The sequence below is a fragment of the Schistocerca serialis genome, chromosome 5 (genome assembly GCF_023864345.2).
Source record: "Schistocerca serialis cubense isolate TAMUIC-IGC-003099 chromosome 5, iqSchSeri2.2, whole genome shotgun sequence".
NCBI classification, from domain to species: Eukaryota; Metazoa; Arthropoda; class Insecta; order Orthoptera; family Acrididae; genus Schistocerca; species Schistocerca serialis.
In genome coordinates, this window is record NC_064642.1 from 7,411,261 (window position 1) to 7,427,983 (window position 16,723).

Below are 16,723 nucleotides of genomic sequence, written 5' to 3' on the forward strand. Positions count from 1 at the left end.
GATTCTTTCAAGTATTTCTTCCTTATCGTGTGCACGTTGTAAATTTAACTCTAAAATTTTTTATACTATCACGCGATCTCTTTCTTCCTGTTCTCTGTCCTGTTCCTCTTGTCTAATTTCTGATGAAACTAAACTATTATTGTGAGCATTCAAAATCGGTTGTACTTCTTCTCTAATTTCTTTCTTTGATTCATGTTTCGTATTTTTGAAACATGTCCCTATTCGTGAATCTAACCATGTTTCCATTGTTTCCATCTCTGTTTTAATTGATCCTATTTGTGAGCATAACCGTGTTGTCATTGCTTTCATTTCTGTTTTAATTTCAGATCTCAAAGTTCCCATCTCAGTTTTAATTGTCCCTATCTCTGTTTTTCATTCAGATCGCAAAGTTCCCATCTGTGATCCCAAATGTAATATAGCACCCATCAACTGCTCCATTTCTTCTGTCGTTAACCACGTAATCTGTGAATTTTCTGATTGAGAAAAATTTTGAACTGTTTCCGGACTATTTTCCCTGCTTATTAAATTGTTTTCAACACCATTATTCATCATACTGTTGTCCTGTGTTGGCGAGTTCGCCATGTTAACAATTTCGTTATTCTGACTATCCATCATTTCTGCCTTTTTCATTGATCGCGTAATCATTTACAAAATATACAAAACTCCTCACTATATGAAAATTACACACAATGACATTTTATCATCAACAATACCATACACACGAAATATTTCCCTCAAACAAGATTAACGAACAATTGAAATAATTGCACTAAATTGTCAAACGCGTAGACAAGACAATAAAAATTAAATTTTGAAATACCATTAGAAGAATGACAATTACCAAATCTACACATGCAAAATAGACTACAATTACTAAACTACAAATTACTACAACAATACTACTGTCTACTATTTTTAGAATCAGAAGAATTCCAAGGGACGATCCGAAGCAGCGGTCGCCACGTGCATGGGGGCTTAATTAAATAAAATGCAAATAATTTTAATTTTTTTTTTATTTAGTAGCTGTCTGTTCGGCTACGCTGTCTCGTAAACGGTTGGCCCTGACTAGTTTTTGTACGCAATCTGACTGCATAGAACAACAACAAAGAATGAAATGAAAATTTTCGTTAACACAATTAATTAATTAAGTCCCCAGCAACTATAAAACCTACGAAACCAAAGCACAAGTGTAACTGTTCTGTGTGTGGAAGTATGACTCAACGTACACATCTGGCACGGTTCTTCTTCAATAAGACAAGAAATTTTAAATATCATTTATACTGAAGTAATTAAAAAATAGAAATACTATAATTGCGTAAGGAAAGCAGAATTACACTCTAATACAAGAACATAAGCCAGATGCTTTGTTGACTGAACCTGTAATGACGCATTATTTAAGACATTGAGATAATAAAAGGAAAAGGAAAATTTTTTTTTCTTTTACCTTCATATATTGACGAAAAGCACTCTAATCACTACAATATCTCCACACCGACTCGCTACTACCACATCTCAACAAGAACTCCCTACTGCCACATCTCGACAAGCGCTCTTCACTACGACATCTCAGCAAGCACTCACTACTACGAGTTCTCAACAAGCACTGCCCTCCGCTACTTCTCAATAATCACTGCCAGTGGAGGCGGCGAAACAAAACTCTCTGGCGCTGTGGCTCAGTGTAGCCACCTTTCACCGTTCAGTACCTTCATATACAATCGCTGCGTTTCCTTTTTCTATTGAAGCAAGTTTTCGAAGTTCCGCCTCAGCTGTTGATTAATCAACACGTATTTGCTTTATTATGTTTCGGCCTTACTGACCATACTCAACCACTGTCTACGAAAACACGTGTACAGCAAATTTATGTTCGGCTTACTAACACAAAAAAATATTTTTCAGTAGTCCAGCCTAAAATTCGTACTTGCAGATGGCAGCAAAACATGTCATAACATGTCCGACTATTAACAATGGACATGGTATTTCGGAAAGCTATAACGTACATGTGTAAGCGTCAACGTTACATTAGAATATTTACTAAATACAACGTGATCATCGTGCAATCTATTGCAGAGTTTCAAAACACATTACGTGCTCACTTTCGTAGTCAGAAACAAACCGTCAAGTTTGTTCACGTGGTTAGCACGCAGGGCAAAGGTACAGTATTGTACATCGGTGTGTTAAGAAATCAGTACATACGTCACAGACGTATTGTACAACACATCTGTGTGTCTCCGGCTTATGAGGGTGATGTGTATACCTGAACTGTTGTTCTTCGACTCAGTTTGCTGTCGATTCTGTCGAACTCAACCCAGTCGCTGATCTGTTCACAGTTACCCATGCGCGGCCTTCCTATTCGTAATGGATCTTCCCGTTATACCATTTACTGCTGCTATTGGTATTAACCTGTAATCTTCTGACCAGAGAACCTTACCATCTTTCCATTTCACTTCACTGACCTCTAGATAATGGTTTAAGGATAAACAAAGCAAGAGGAAGTTGGCCATTTGGAGACAACAATGCCTACCAAACCAAAATTTTAGAAAGAGCCTTTCAGAGTTCTGGGAAAAGACATGGTCAAGTTGGTCGCGAATAATTGTGCCACCTCGATCTGAGAACAGTTTTATTTGGAAGCAGGTAGCACCGAACGAGAACAGAGGCGATCACTTAAAGAGTTCCTTAGTAGAAGCCAGCACGTCGTTTCACGTAGCCCAATACCTGAGGCTCCACATTGTAGCAGTGTTCCAGAATGTTAAAGCCTCATAGGTTTGGAGACTGCTGCTGGTTTTCGACGAAGAAGGTGTTTAAGCAATCTGACGCTCACTAGCCGCGTCAATGCACTTAATAGACATTACAAAAGTAGATCAAACGTACGTCTGCAATCACAAATGTTGCCCCGCTGTCCCTCAGGTGGCGGTAATATTTTTCTGCTGCTAAGTTACTATTGCCGCACCATCAAAAGCATTAAGAAGAGCGCATCTGACAATATTTAACCTTGTAATAATTAAAGAGCCCATCTGAAACCGATCATAAACAAGTTACTGAGTCCCACGAAAGCAGAATAATACTTTAGTGAAGTATCGCCTTAGAAGAATGAAACCTGACCACTCAAACACCTTCCGTTCTCTCGCTAATCGATTTACCAGCAATAATTGTAAGTACAACACTTGTACCATAGCCAGCCAACTGAAATTAAGAGTAGTTGCGTTTGTAATGGAATCTACACAGAATACTTTCTACAGCCTACGGATGATAGGAGAGATAGGAGCGATAGTCGTACTTTTCATCGCATACAGTGTAACCCAGCACTTCAAATCAGGGTATGAAACACATATTTCAGGAGTTGCCGTTGTTGATCTTACAGCTGGTTACGAAACCGTAAATCATGAAGAACAAGGAAAGCAGCTCTACACAACTAAGGACTACGGACTGAGGCAATTTATTCAGTGCCGCAGAACAAACAATTTCTTGCCACTCTAAATGGAAAAAACTGTAGATGAAGAATGCAGAAGATGGCTTTCTCCAGTAAATTGTGCTGGATCCGGTATTATATGACGTATTACCAATGCTCTACCGCTCAGTAATGGAATGAACTACAAAGATGGCGCAGCTATTGTTACTCAGGGAGCAACATTTCAAGAAGCACAATCCAAGCTAACTTCTAATCTCCAAGAACTTGACATCTACTACGACGACAAACGCTTGAAACTCAAGCGTGCGTGTTTCACCTACGGAATAAGAAAGCAAGAAGAAAGTTGAACATCACGTGGTAAGAGCGCAATCCAAACCACTGCGCCCAACTGCAGTGCATAGGGTTAATGCTGAATCACCTGTTATCGTACAGGCAGCAATGTATAGTCACCAGACAGAAGCTATGAACCGGTAACAAACTTTTCCGGCAGTTGACAAACACAAGACGGAGAGCGCGCCCGAGGATCCTAGGCACAAACGCACTCACTTAGTGATTCTCTGCTGCGGAGTATGCCGCTCCAGTCTCCAAGAACTCGGCACATCACACAAAGCAAATTGATACAGCTCTTCATGAGACAGGCCTCATAGTTACAAGATGCCAAAGACCAACCCAAGTCAATAGGAAACCTCCACAAATGGGAGTACACCGCCAGATGTTAGGCGACAGGTAGAGACAGAGAACGAAAAGAAGAAGCAAAGAAAAGATCTACGGCATCCATTGTTTGGAACTCGTACCTATCAATTACGAACGAAATCCAGAAGAGGCTTTCTACTCACAGCTGCACCAATTACACGTGGAGCAGAAGCCTGCCAACTGAGCTGTGGAGAACGAAGTATCGAGGAGGTTTATCCAATACGAAACCTGGAAAATTCCTCAACAGGCTGAGAACAGAGGTGAAAAGGTGCAAGACCAGTTTCTAGAACTGAGGTATGAGTGAAAATGAATGTTGTCAATGTGTGGCGAGGCAGGACTCTTAACACCTGTTGGTCTGCAGTAATCTGAGCGAAGCCTGTGACTTGGAAGACATGTTTGCAGCAAACAACCGTGCTATTCTGGTTGCTGGACATTGGACTCTTAAAGTGAGAAATTCTCTGTAACTAATATCAGATTATAGTTTTATTTATATTGTACTTTAGTCTTCTTTGAATTCGGATAAATAAACAAATAAAATTTAATATGTTCGGAAAACAGATCGTATTGTGCTACTAAAGCAAATTTTTGCTGTTTATTACGAACGGAATATACAAGTGCAATATTCTTCCTTCTCATCTGATGTTGGCCGTGAATATTAATGAGAATCCCTATGTTCAAGAATACTGCGACTGTGGCTATCAAACCAAAAATTTACAAAAATCGAAGAGCGGTTTCTAAACATTCTGCTTATTATTACGAAAACTTGAGTTCAGTACCAGACAAGACAATAACCAGTACCTGCCTCGCTGTTTATGTACCACAGAGAGAGATACAGTTAAAGTAATTCATTCATGCGGGAATGAAAATTACTATGTGCCATAAATGAATTCTTGTTAGATCGAAGAAAGGTTTATAGTCTGTCGAATGAAAGCAGAGTTTACACATTTAACATATTTATTACAGAACTCAGTTTACACCATAACTTTCAAAACGAGTATCAGAACAAGAGTGAGTAATATTTTATCATGCAGATCATTATATTTTACGAGTGTCAACCAAGCACAAAGAGATAACACAGGCTCACAGCTATAAGTTACATGATTCTTCCTCGTATGCGGCAAAGATAACAGTTACTGCACACAGCATGTCAAATGTAAGAAAAATTTGGTGGAATTTTCTTACAAAATGCAACATATTCATTGTTCGGCAAGTAGCAATATTGATTGATCTTACAAACACATTTTAAAACTCCAAAGTGCCCCAAACGTGATGAGTATTCCATATTAATTTTGTTTCATAATTAGTCGGAATGCAAGCACACCAGTGATCTGACAATGGATCATATCTGTAAAATAAAACCTTATTTTGAATCTGATAATGTTGCACTAGCTTGTTTGGAGGGTTCCACAATACTGCTCTTTAACATTGTTCTCCATGAAGTCAGCATCCTATAACCATTCCATGTGTCTGCACGTATCTAAATGGTATTTCTTATGAGTCGTGTGTTTCGTTAGCAGGACCCTAAAATCTGCAAGTTGTTCTGTAATTTCTGACACACTTGATAAGCATTGCGGAAGTTATGAAAGTGCATCTGCCACGACATTGGTTCATCCCATGATGTGAATGGCCTTGAAGTCACATTCTTGAAGGAATAAAGACCATCTGGTTAACCTAGCATTTAACAACTTACAGCTTAGAAGAAAACTTCATGTTTGGTGGTCAGAGTACACTTTTGTGTGTTTGGTAGAACCACAAACATAGTGACCCTATCGAGCAACTCAGGGCTATGCGCTGAATCTAGGGGCACAATAAATACAGTGGAACTAATGTTCAGGCCAAATGGTAAAACCTTAGGTTGGTAAATATAGCCAGCATACACAAACACAGGCTACTTGTGTGATTTCTCTGGCAGGATTATCTGCCGTTAGGAGGATTGCAAGTCAATACCTCTAGGAAATTTCACTTAATGAAATCTTTATATCTTGTCCTCAAGGTTTCTGGTCTTGTTTGAGCCAGAATGATCACTTTATTTCTTGAAACCAGAACCGACCTGATGCTGTCCCGTGTCTTAGCGACTGCTAGCACTGGAATACAAAACGGTGATAGTTATGGTTCTACTATTTCCCATGACAACATTTCCTGAAATTCGCGGTCAACTTAAGACTGCTGTGCCCACAGAATAGAGTATGTGGAAACGCATCAATATGATACCGATAACTGTGAACACTTACAGCATTTTCTTCAAATGTACTTGAATATCTGAACAAAATATTTATGAAGCCATTTTATTAGTCTGGGGGTTAGATGTATCGATTCAGAAAGCTTACTTTTAATAATTTCCTAAGCACAGTACGCCTCGTTAGTATCAGTTTGCAGACTATCTGAATTGTGGATCTGTCAACTAATTAATTACATTTTGTAACCTCTGTATTATTTTTCATAGTTTACCTGCCATTTTATTAAGTCTACTGCGATGTTCATCTCTTTCACTTTCATGCATCGCGGCCCTGTAGAGAGGTTTATTGTTTAGTTGTCTCCATTAAGGAACTCAATGCTGTGCAACTATCCACCACTGAGAACCCGCCTTTAGTCGATGCATATCCTAGAGTGACTGGAAGGCAGACTTGTATCTTTACATGTCTAGATCGGGAGCCCACGTCACGCAGGATTCTACAGTTCTGCGCTGTCGTTGTCAGCATTTCAGGTACTTGACGAACCCTTTTGTGTAAGTTAGTCGACAGAACGTTCACGAACGCACCTGTATATATTACAATATTAATAAGTATATTTCCTGTGTTTGCATAAACAGATGATCGGTACATAGCGTTGTGCTGTTCAGTACACTGCTTTTGTTCCAAACACAGTTCCTATCTGATGTCTGTTCTTTCATTATATCTCAGTAAATGCATTGGTGGGTTACAGTGAGAACCTCACTCCATTTCACAGCCAACACCATAGGAGAAGATGGGACTGCTTTAAGTTTTCCGAGCGAAGTGTAGCCGGATGACTTTCATCGATTGCTTCAACCCTAATTATTACGGGATGTTGTTCTTGGCCGTTCTGATTATTCTCCCATTTGTTCTTGGTTCTGAGTTTGCCCCTGTTAGTTGGTATTTCCATGTCACTAGTTCGCTGGACAGTTGTTCACATGGTTATCACGATTATTTGTCCCTTGTGCACACTAACAATTTTTGGTTTTTGCCTTCTATTGTATAAGGTCGATTGAATCAAGCACTGACACAAAATCATCCGTGTTTGTCTCTCGTACATGAACTAGTTTTTCACGGATGTCTATAGGCTGCTTCACCTCTACAACGCGGTGACAAAAGTCTTGGGACAGCGATATGCAAATGTACAGAGGCAGAAGTATCGGGTGAATAACGTACAAAAGGCCAGTGGTTTGGCGAAGCTGCCACTCGAACTCAGGTGATTCATGGGAAAAAGTTTCCGAGCTGTTTATGGCAGGGCGACGGAAACTGACAGACTTTGTGTGTGGAATGGTGGTTGGAGCTAGCCGCATGGGACATTACATTTCGGAAATCGTTAGCGAAGTCAATGTTCTGAGATCCACAGTGCCAAGACAGGGCCCAGAATACAAATTTTCAGGCATTACCTCTCACCACGGACAAGGCAGTGGCCGACGGCCTTCGCTTGATGACGAAAACAGCGGCGTTTGCTTAGCGTTGTTAGTGCTAACAGACAAGCAACTCTGGGTGAAACAATCATAGAAATCAAAGAAATCAACGTCCTCGAAATTTGGCGTTACCGGGCTATACCAACAGATGACTGACACGACCGCCTTTGCTAGCAGCACGACATCGTCTGTAGCACCTGTTGTCCTTGGGCTAGTGACCATATCGGTTGGACCCTAGACCGATGGTGGACCGTAACCTGGTCAGATGAGTACAGATTTCAGTTGGAAAGCTGATGGTAAGGTTCAAGTGTGGCGCAGAGCCCAGGCAGCCATGGACCCAGGTTGCCAAGAGAGCACTGTGCAAGCTGGTGGTGGCTCCATAATACTGTGGGCTGTACTTGTACGGAATGGACTCGAGCCTCTGGTTCAATTGACTCGACCATTGACTGGAAGTGGTTACGTTTGGCTACTTGGAGACCATTTGCAGCCTTTCAAGAACTTCATGTTCCAAGACAACGATGTCATGTCACTGAGCCACAACTGTTCGCGACTTGTTTGAAGAACATTCTGGACAATTTGAGCGAAGAAATGACCACGTAGATCGCCCGACAGGAACCCCAATGAACATTACGTAATCGGGAGGCCACTTTAGGCATAATATGCCGCCCCTGCAACACATTCGCAATTATGGACGCCTAAAGAGTCAACAGAGCTCACTGTTTCTGGAGGGTCTGCCACCGACTTGTTGAGACCATGCCATGTCGAGTTTCTGCACTATGCAGGGCAAAAGGAGGTCCGACACGATGTGGTCATCTCAGTGTAAAATTGACAAGATGTCCCTATGAGACATCGCAATATCGCAATATATGATTTTATGTATATACTTCTCGAAGCGCATGTCATACATAAGAAGGATCCAGACTGAATATTTTCTTACGAAGTCTCCCCTGAAGCACTAATGGCCAGTACTTTCAAATTGTTTATTGCTTTGTCAATATTCGGCGATTTTCCGTCGCCCACAGGAAGTTTCTCCTTGAATTAAGCCTCTTACAAACTGGATTTTCTGTATATCTATCCAGGTTCGTGGTAACACAACGTTGCAGGACTTCACAAGAACAACAGTGTGAGTGGTGTTTTCGGACATCACAAGAACAACAGGGTGAATGGTGTTTTTATCGAGCAAGAACACTTGGAACTGGCCATGTTTCAATAAGCTTTCCTCAAGAATAAGTATAGAGTATGGAGTATACACAACCACCATCACATACGGTGTGTCAATAATCATTGTGTTTGTCAGCTTAAGAGGATCTTTCCGCGATCTGTTTCATTGTAGTGGTGGAAGCAGCACACTGTCGAAGCGATGTATGACTGACTGGACATCGTGTGTTGTGATTTTCTCGTCTCTCAGTTCTCGTTTCGTGCCATTTGCTTGTGTGAAAATATTAGATTGGTGCATAGCAGAGACTTTAGTCAGCAATAATACACACATCGAAAAAAGTTTTGCATCACCACGGTTCCGAGAGTTCCGGAACTTGTACTGAAAATTGAAACGGAGATCAACATAAGCATCATTTCCCCCCTTATTATTGCTCATGAAAACCACACATTGCATGTTGTGCCACCGTGCAGCGAGACCTTCAGACGCGATGGTCCACATTGCTGTACACACACAGGTAGCTCTACTACCAAGTAGCACGTCATCTTGCATTGATGCATGCCTGTATTCGTCGTGACATACTATCCACAAGTTCATCAAGGCACTGTTGGTCCATATTGCCCACACCTCAACGGCGATTCGGCGTGGATACCTCAGAGTGGTTGGAGGGTAAAGTCGTCCGTAAGCAGCCCTTTTCAATCTATCCCAGGCATGTTCGATAGGGTTCATGTCTGGAGAACAGGCTGGCCACTCTAGTCGAGCGATGTAGTTATTCTGAAGGGAGTCATTCACTAGATGTGCACGATGGGGGCGCGAATTGTTGCCTATGAAGATGAATGCCTCTCCAATATGGCGCCGATATGGTTGCACTATCGGTCGGAGGACGGAATTCACGTATCGCACAGCCGTTACGGCGGCTTCCATGACCACCAGCGGCGTACGTCGGCCGCACATAGTGCCGCCCCAAAACATCTGGGAACCTCCACCTCGCTGCACTCGCTGGACAGTGCGTCTAAGGCGTTCCAAACACGTCTCCGAAGATTGGCGGGTTGAAGGCATGTGCGACACTCATCGGTGAAGAGGAAGTGATGCCAGTACTGAGCGGTCCGTTCTTCATGTTGTTGGGCCCATCTCCATCGCACTGCATGGTCTCGTGGTTGCAAAGATGGACATCGCCATGGACGTAGGGAGTGAAGTTGCGCATCATGCAGCCTATTGCGCACAGTTTGAGTCGTAACACGACGCCCTGTGGCTGCAAGAAAATCATTATTCAACATGGTGGCGTTGCTGTCAGGGTTCCTCCGAGCCATAATCTGTAGGTAGCGGTCATCACTGGGTGGCCTGAGCGAAGCATGTCACCGACAGTTCCTGTCTCTCTGTAACTCCTCCTTGTCCGAACAACATAGCTTTAGTTCACTCCGAGACGCCTGGACACTTCCCTTGTTGAGAGCCCTTCCTGGCACAAAGTAACAATGCGGACGCGATCGATCCTCGGTATTGACCGTCTAGGCATGGTTGCACTACAGACAACACGAGCCGTGTAGCTTCTTCCTGGTGGAATGACGAACTAATCGGCTGTCGGCCCCTCCGTGTAATAGGCGCTGCTCATTCTGGATTACTTACATCTTTGGGCACCTTTAGTGACATCTCTGAACAGTCAAAGGGACTGTGTCTGTGATACGGTATCCACATTCAACATTTATCTTCAGCAGTTCTGGGAACCCGGGTGATGCAAAACTTTTTTTGATGTGTGTATATTATCCTTCACTATTCACAGCAGTCTACCAGTGTTGCGGTAACGTTTCGATGCCGCGACTGCAGAAATCGCGTGGTTTTGAGGCCAAGAACTCGTCTAGCCATGTTCGGAGCCTAATTTCATCCGTAAAGGAAGTTCCTTGATGTCTCTTCGATAGAGAGCGGGAAAAGTGAAATTCGGAGGGCCCAGGATCAGGCGAATAAAGTGGGTGCACAATGACTTCCCAACCCAACTCCTGTACATCGTCTTTCGGCAGTTTAGAAGAATGCGTGTGGGGGGTTATCTTGGAGAAGCACCACTTCTCGCAGTCTTCCTGGTCTTTTTTCTTAGATGGCGTGTCAAAGACGTCTCAGTTATGACAATAAAGTCTGGCAGTGATGGCTACACCTCACTGGAGCAATTCGTTGTAGGGCACACAGTCGTTGTACCACCAGATGGATAACAGAGACAGATAACAGACTTTAAGAAGATAATTATAAGTTGTCGTCTCTTCCTCTATGAATAGATGATGAATGCAGCTAGCCGCTAACTTTGTGTAATGTCTTGTCTGTATAGACGTGTATCTGTTGCCTTTAAGACCCTTTCACCTTCACACACAAATCTATACAGTAATGTAAGGGCCTCCCGTGTCTTGGCTGATCCGTGATAAGACAGGCGAAAAGTTAGACTAATGGAGGATTATTAATATTATCTCTATTTTCATTCGCTCTCTCTCTTTCTCTCCTTTATCTATGTACAGTTTTTATTATAATATTTCATTACGTGAAATCAGCCAAATAGGATCTTTGGTGGAGTCCTTCGTCTTGGTAATTAGCGGCTGGCTTGCTGTAAGAGATCTTTACATTTATTATTACTGTTAAACACTGTATTCAGTCGGGAGCATCAATCGTGTGGACAATTTGTTCCTTTTACGAAAGATTGCGAATTCCAGATGTGTACGAAGCCTTTTTGGACGATTTAACACAGACTCAGTGATTGCAGGCTCTCTTCGACACAGCTGAAACTTCCCCACTAATTACCGGGCCAACGTGATCATCAAATAGTTCAGAAAAAAACTCATTCGTTCATTCACTCCGGAACAAAAAGTCACAAACCTTATTTATGAAGGAAATTGTGTATTAAATCCATCTCCATTACATGTCCAGATCTCCGGTGATTCCACGTCTTAGTTATTTTTCGTTTTCACTCTCTTTCTATTCAAACAAACCGCTATTGGCACAAAAGTTAATTCGCTCGATTTAGCGAGAAGAAAATCAGAATATGTATCTCTCAGAAATACGTCAATCCCTCAATCCCTACTCCAGAAGCTGTCCTAGTTACCACTCTAACAACCATCGGGAATGCAAATATGCATCTCTGTTATTTCAAAGAATAAACGCGCTAGAAAATACTCTGGCGTCGTCTAGCTGTCGCCGCATATGTTACGAGAAAATCAGATCAGATACTTTTCCAAAGTGAATGAATGTGGATGGTTTGATTGACAATGATCAATTGGTGCGTGGTAGAGGGTATTTTCTGTGGGGACGTTACAATGCCCCTCGCAGCGAGCGAAGTTTGTGAGCCTAATTTTGATTTACCGAACACACTTCGCGAGCTATCTATTAGTGTGGGTAACCCGGAAGTGATGAGTGTCAGTCCTCCGACTGAAAAAGATTAATTATGTTTGAGACAGACGAAGAAAATAAACATTGGAAACAGAAGAAATGAAGAGACAGGTACCGCGGCTGCATTGCTATTACGTGCATCAAGGTGTTATGTTTGCTGTGCACAACCAAGGAAGATGATCTTTCATGAGACTGTTATCAGGGTCTACCCATTCGGGAACTTTCTTAAGCAGGGAAACCTTGGAAAACCTCTTAAGCCTAGACCCCACGCCTACGGTACATAGAAGATAGGAAATCCTACAGAAGAGAAAAAATAATTTTGAAATTGATCGCTAAAGGAAAGATAGGGATCGATTTATATAACGATTTGGAGAAGAGTGATTTGTGCCTCTAGCAAAAAAAATTTACAATGAGTAACTCGAGTTTCTTTTTTTACAATCTTGTTCCCAGGACAATATCTTGCGATGCTGAAACTCCCCCGGATCTTGCATGTCCCCGACGTCCACATTTGTAGTCGGTCTTCTACGCGGCCCACGATGGGAAGAGTAGAAGGAACAGGGATACCAGATTTCACATGCAACATTCATTCCAAAAGAATTAGCAATGACCGAAAGGGAAACTCTTCCTGTAAAAGAACTGGTTAGGTTCCACCGTCCAAGATTCTCCTTTTTGAAAACAAAATCCCTATGGCTTCAAGCATCATTTTTCGTATGATGTACTGCAAGGAATTTAGCCATTGACTTAAAGTTTCCATTTATCCATTGGCTAATGCTGTTGCCAAAAACATCATAATAATTACTCTAGTTTGAATTTTCTTTTGGACTTCGCATCACCATTTGTGCTTCTAAGTCCAAAAATTCTGACACATTTTCTGTCAATGATTTATTCTTCGTAATTTAAAGGATTCATGCAACTTGCAGTAGATTTTGGATTCAAATCATCGAATAATGGAAAGTGTGGTTCATTTTATACAAAGACATAATCCATCATTTCCTTGAAAAGTCATATCATTTATCTATACTCATAAAAATTTTATCCTAAATACATATATTTCTCCGCTTGATTCCTGTAATGTAAAAGTTATTAGTAGTGAGGAATGTGGATTCTCTTCTTTCATTTATTCTCTGATTCATCCGGCATTCATACATGCACGTATATGGAAATGGATTTTCAAACAAAATTCCAAAGTGAACAAGACCCATTAAATAACTACTAATTCTATGAATCTTAGTTTCTTTTGACATTCAACAATAAATCAAGAACTCTTAACGTCTAATTATGACACTTTTTTGAAGTTCACACCAATCAGTTTCCCCTCGCGTTTGATGCGAGTCTCTTACAAAGCATATCTGTGTCGTCTATACCGATTCTAACTCTCGCGCCGGCGTCAGTTGTTTTGCGCGGGAAATTATCCTTGCGGCGCTAACCGTCACTCATGATTCACTGCCTAAACGCATCACTTCACACGTTTACACATCTAAGCGTGCACTTGAAAGTATATATGAACATTCACTGGGAACCTCTTTTGATTATGCAGCGTCATTTTCGGAAAACATTTCTTTCTTCTTGAAGGTCATTCTGATCCTTTATAAATCTTGATGACATTAGCAATGCTAAAGTTCCATGTTTACCCAAACACAGGTGAAGCCTATCTCCACTATCTTCTTTGCAGCACTCGATAGTAATAGTTAGTCACTATTTCTACAATCTGTGTCACTGATTAATGATTTCAGTTTAAAGTTTTCTAACACTAATCACACACAGTTTGTTTTTATGTTTTTACGAGCGTTCATCTCTGTCACTTGCAATGGGGAGCAGTATGGGCTTGCAGAGGGTTCGATCAAACCCCATTTCAACATGCGATCTATTTCCTTTTGAACTTGAGCCTTTTACCTCCAGGGAACAGGATAGAAAGTTCTACAATACGTTTCGTGCGGCTTAACGTAGAGATGGCATATGTATCCTTTAATAACTCCTGGCCTTTCATCAAAAACGTTTTCATACGTGAATAATAATTCATTGAGCTGCTTCTTCTGATCTTGGATAATGCAGTCGGATTCATTTAACTTTTGAAACACTAATTGACCGAAATCTTCTTTGACTTGGAACTCATTAATTACGTGCTCTTTCGAATTTTGGGCCGTCCTGATTACTTGCACACTGATCCCACAATTATATTTTCTCGTAAGGCTTTTTTTCTCAACAACTCCAACTCAATTTCTTGTTTATTAACATTCAACCAAATTTTTCCTGTTTCAAAATCTATTCTGCATCCGTATTGACGTAGGCTGTCGACTCCGATAATGCAATCTACCACCAAATTTTTCACAACAAGGAATGTGCTTAATATTGCTACATTTCCGACTTCCACACCAAGTAGTGACTGCGCCTTTACATTAGCCGATCGAGCCGCAACGGCGCCTATTATTCTGCAATTTTGAACTGAAAAAATTGGTACTCGTCTTATATTTCAGATCCTGTTGAATAGTGCCTCCGGAATAACATTTGTGGTTGCAGCTGTGTCTAAAACCGCCACTATAGGTACGGTCTCCGTAATGACTTCCACTTCGGCTATTGCCACCTGTTCCTTATCCTCGTCTTGTGGTTGTAAGTCCTCGGTCAGTTCATATGCCAGTAATCGTCCATCATTATACGTTAACATGGGTACACATATCCTGTTGCACCTCAACCAATTGTTGACCGCTCCTCCGGGGCACGAGTGGGTCCTTACAAGTTTGTTGGATTTTGATTTGTCTGCTGGTTGACATCATCCGTCACTTCGGTAATTACCGGTTGATTCGTAGATGTCCGTCCCCACTGATGTTGGCTATTTGAATTCTCTCCTCCCGGTTGATTCCACTTCCAATTATCGTTATTATTCCAGGCTTGGGGTCTGAAATTTCTTTCGTTCCCCCACATGGGATTGTATCTTTTTCCGTTCCTGTTGTTCCTTGAAAAGCCCCTCGCAAGACCATTGCCGGGATTACTACTGAGATTTTGAGGGGTTTCTCCATTACTTAACGATCTCTGTTCATTCCTTCTAAGTGTCGATTGATCGCCATTGGCATAACACATACTTCCACCTTGCCTACCGTTTGGCGGAGGTTCTATCTCCCTATATTGGAATCTGTTATTACGGGCTTTCTGGTTGTTCTCTTCGATAATATCTATATAGTCTAACGTCGTGAGGAACGACTCCAAGTCTTTGTCGTTGCCGTAAATCAATTGATTCCGGATGCTAGTTGGTAGTCTTGCCTGAAGTATGTTTACTATGTCTGGCAAAGGCATAGGTCTGTCCCAGTATCTCGTTTTATTTATATATTTTTCGAAATACTTTCTTACGCTTCCTTTCGAAAAGGAGAAAGGCTCTGGGTAGAGCACCTCCTGCCTTAGGCGTTCCTGTACCTCTTCTGACCAGAACTTTGCTAAAAACGCCTTCTCAAAATCGTCATATGTCGAGCAAACAGAAGTCATGTCCGAGGCCCAGATTGCCCCCGAACCTTGTATATATCCTGTAACAAAACTGATCTTCTGCCACTCCGACCAATTTCTGGGTAGCACTCCTCTGAAACTTCGAATAAAAACAATTGGATGGCCCCCCCTTTGTCAGGGTTAAAAATCTGGAATTGCCTATGCTTTATCATTTTTTCTTCGGCATGGCAAAGGCTTTCGTAATAACCGTTAGATAAGAATTCACGCGAACAGCCCGCTTGTGGCAATTTAATGTTTGAATTACTCACACAAGTCGGTATCGTGTGCGAATGGGCAGTAACTGGCTCTATAGTCACTGCCAACTTCTGCTGCTGCCCTGTATTCATTTGTTCTGAGCTTTGTTGTGAAGCGCGCATCGACTCTTCTATCGTTTGTTTCCAATGCTCCAAATCAGCACCTAACTGCTGTCGCACCTCCTCAAGTCTTTCGCAAACAAATTCTCTTCCTGTTTGCCAGATAAACTCTGGAATGCTGCCTTAACATTTTGCTCAACGTTTTCACACATTATCCTTTTGTTTTCTAATGTTATTTCGGATAATTTACCCGTTAGAACGTTAATTTGGTGGTCTATAACGTCTTGACGCTCTGCCAGATGTTCAACGCTTTCCTTTAGGTTAGCCTGTGTACGTGCCAATTCAGGAAGTTGCGCAATTGCACGTGACATGGCGTCTTGCTTTTGTACTAATTGCGGAACCATTTCCACTTGTTCCCGTACAGTATCTATCTTAATAGCCACATACTCCTTCATTTCGACACGTACGCGGTGAGTAGATCCCTCACATTGTACTTTCACCAATTCTATTTGTGCAGTTAATTTTCGTTCCGTCTCTTCGGCCTGATCTTTGAGCTCCTTGGTCTTCGCCTCTATCCGCTGCTCTAATTCGGAAAAACTGTCTTGTACCTGCTGCTTAATCTCAGTCTGGACTAATTTCATTTCTTCTTGAGTTTGAGTGACTGTCACTAATTGTGCTTTAATATCGGT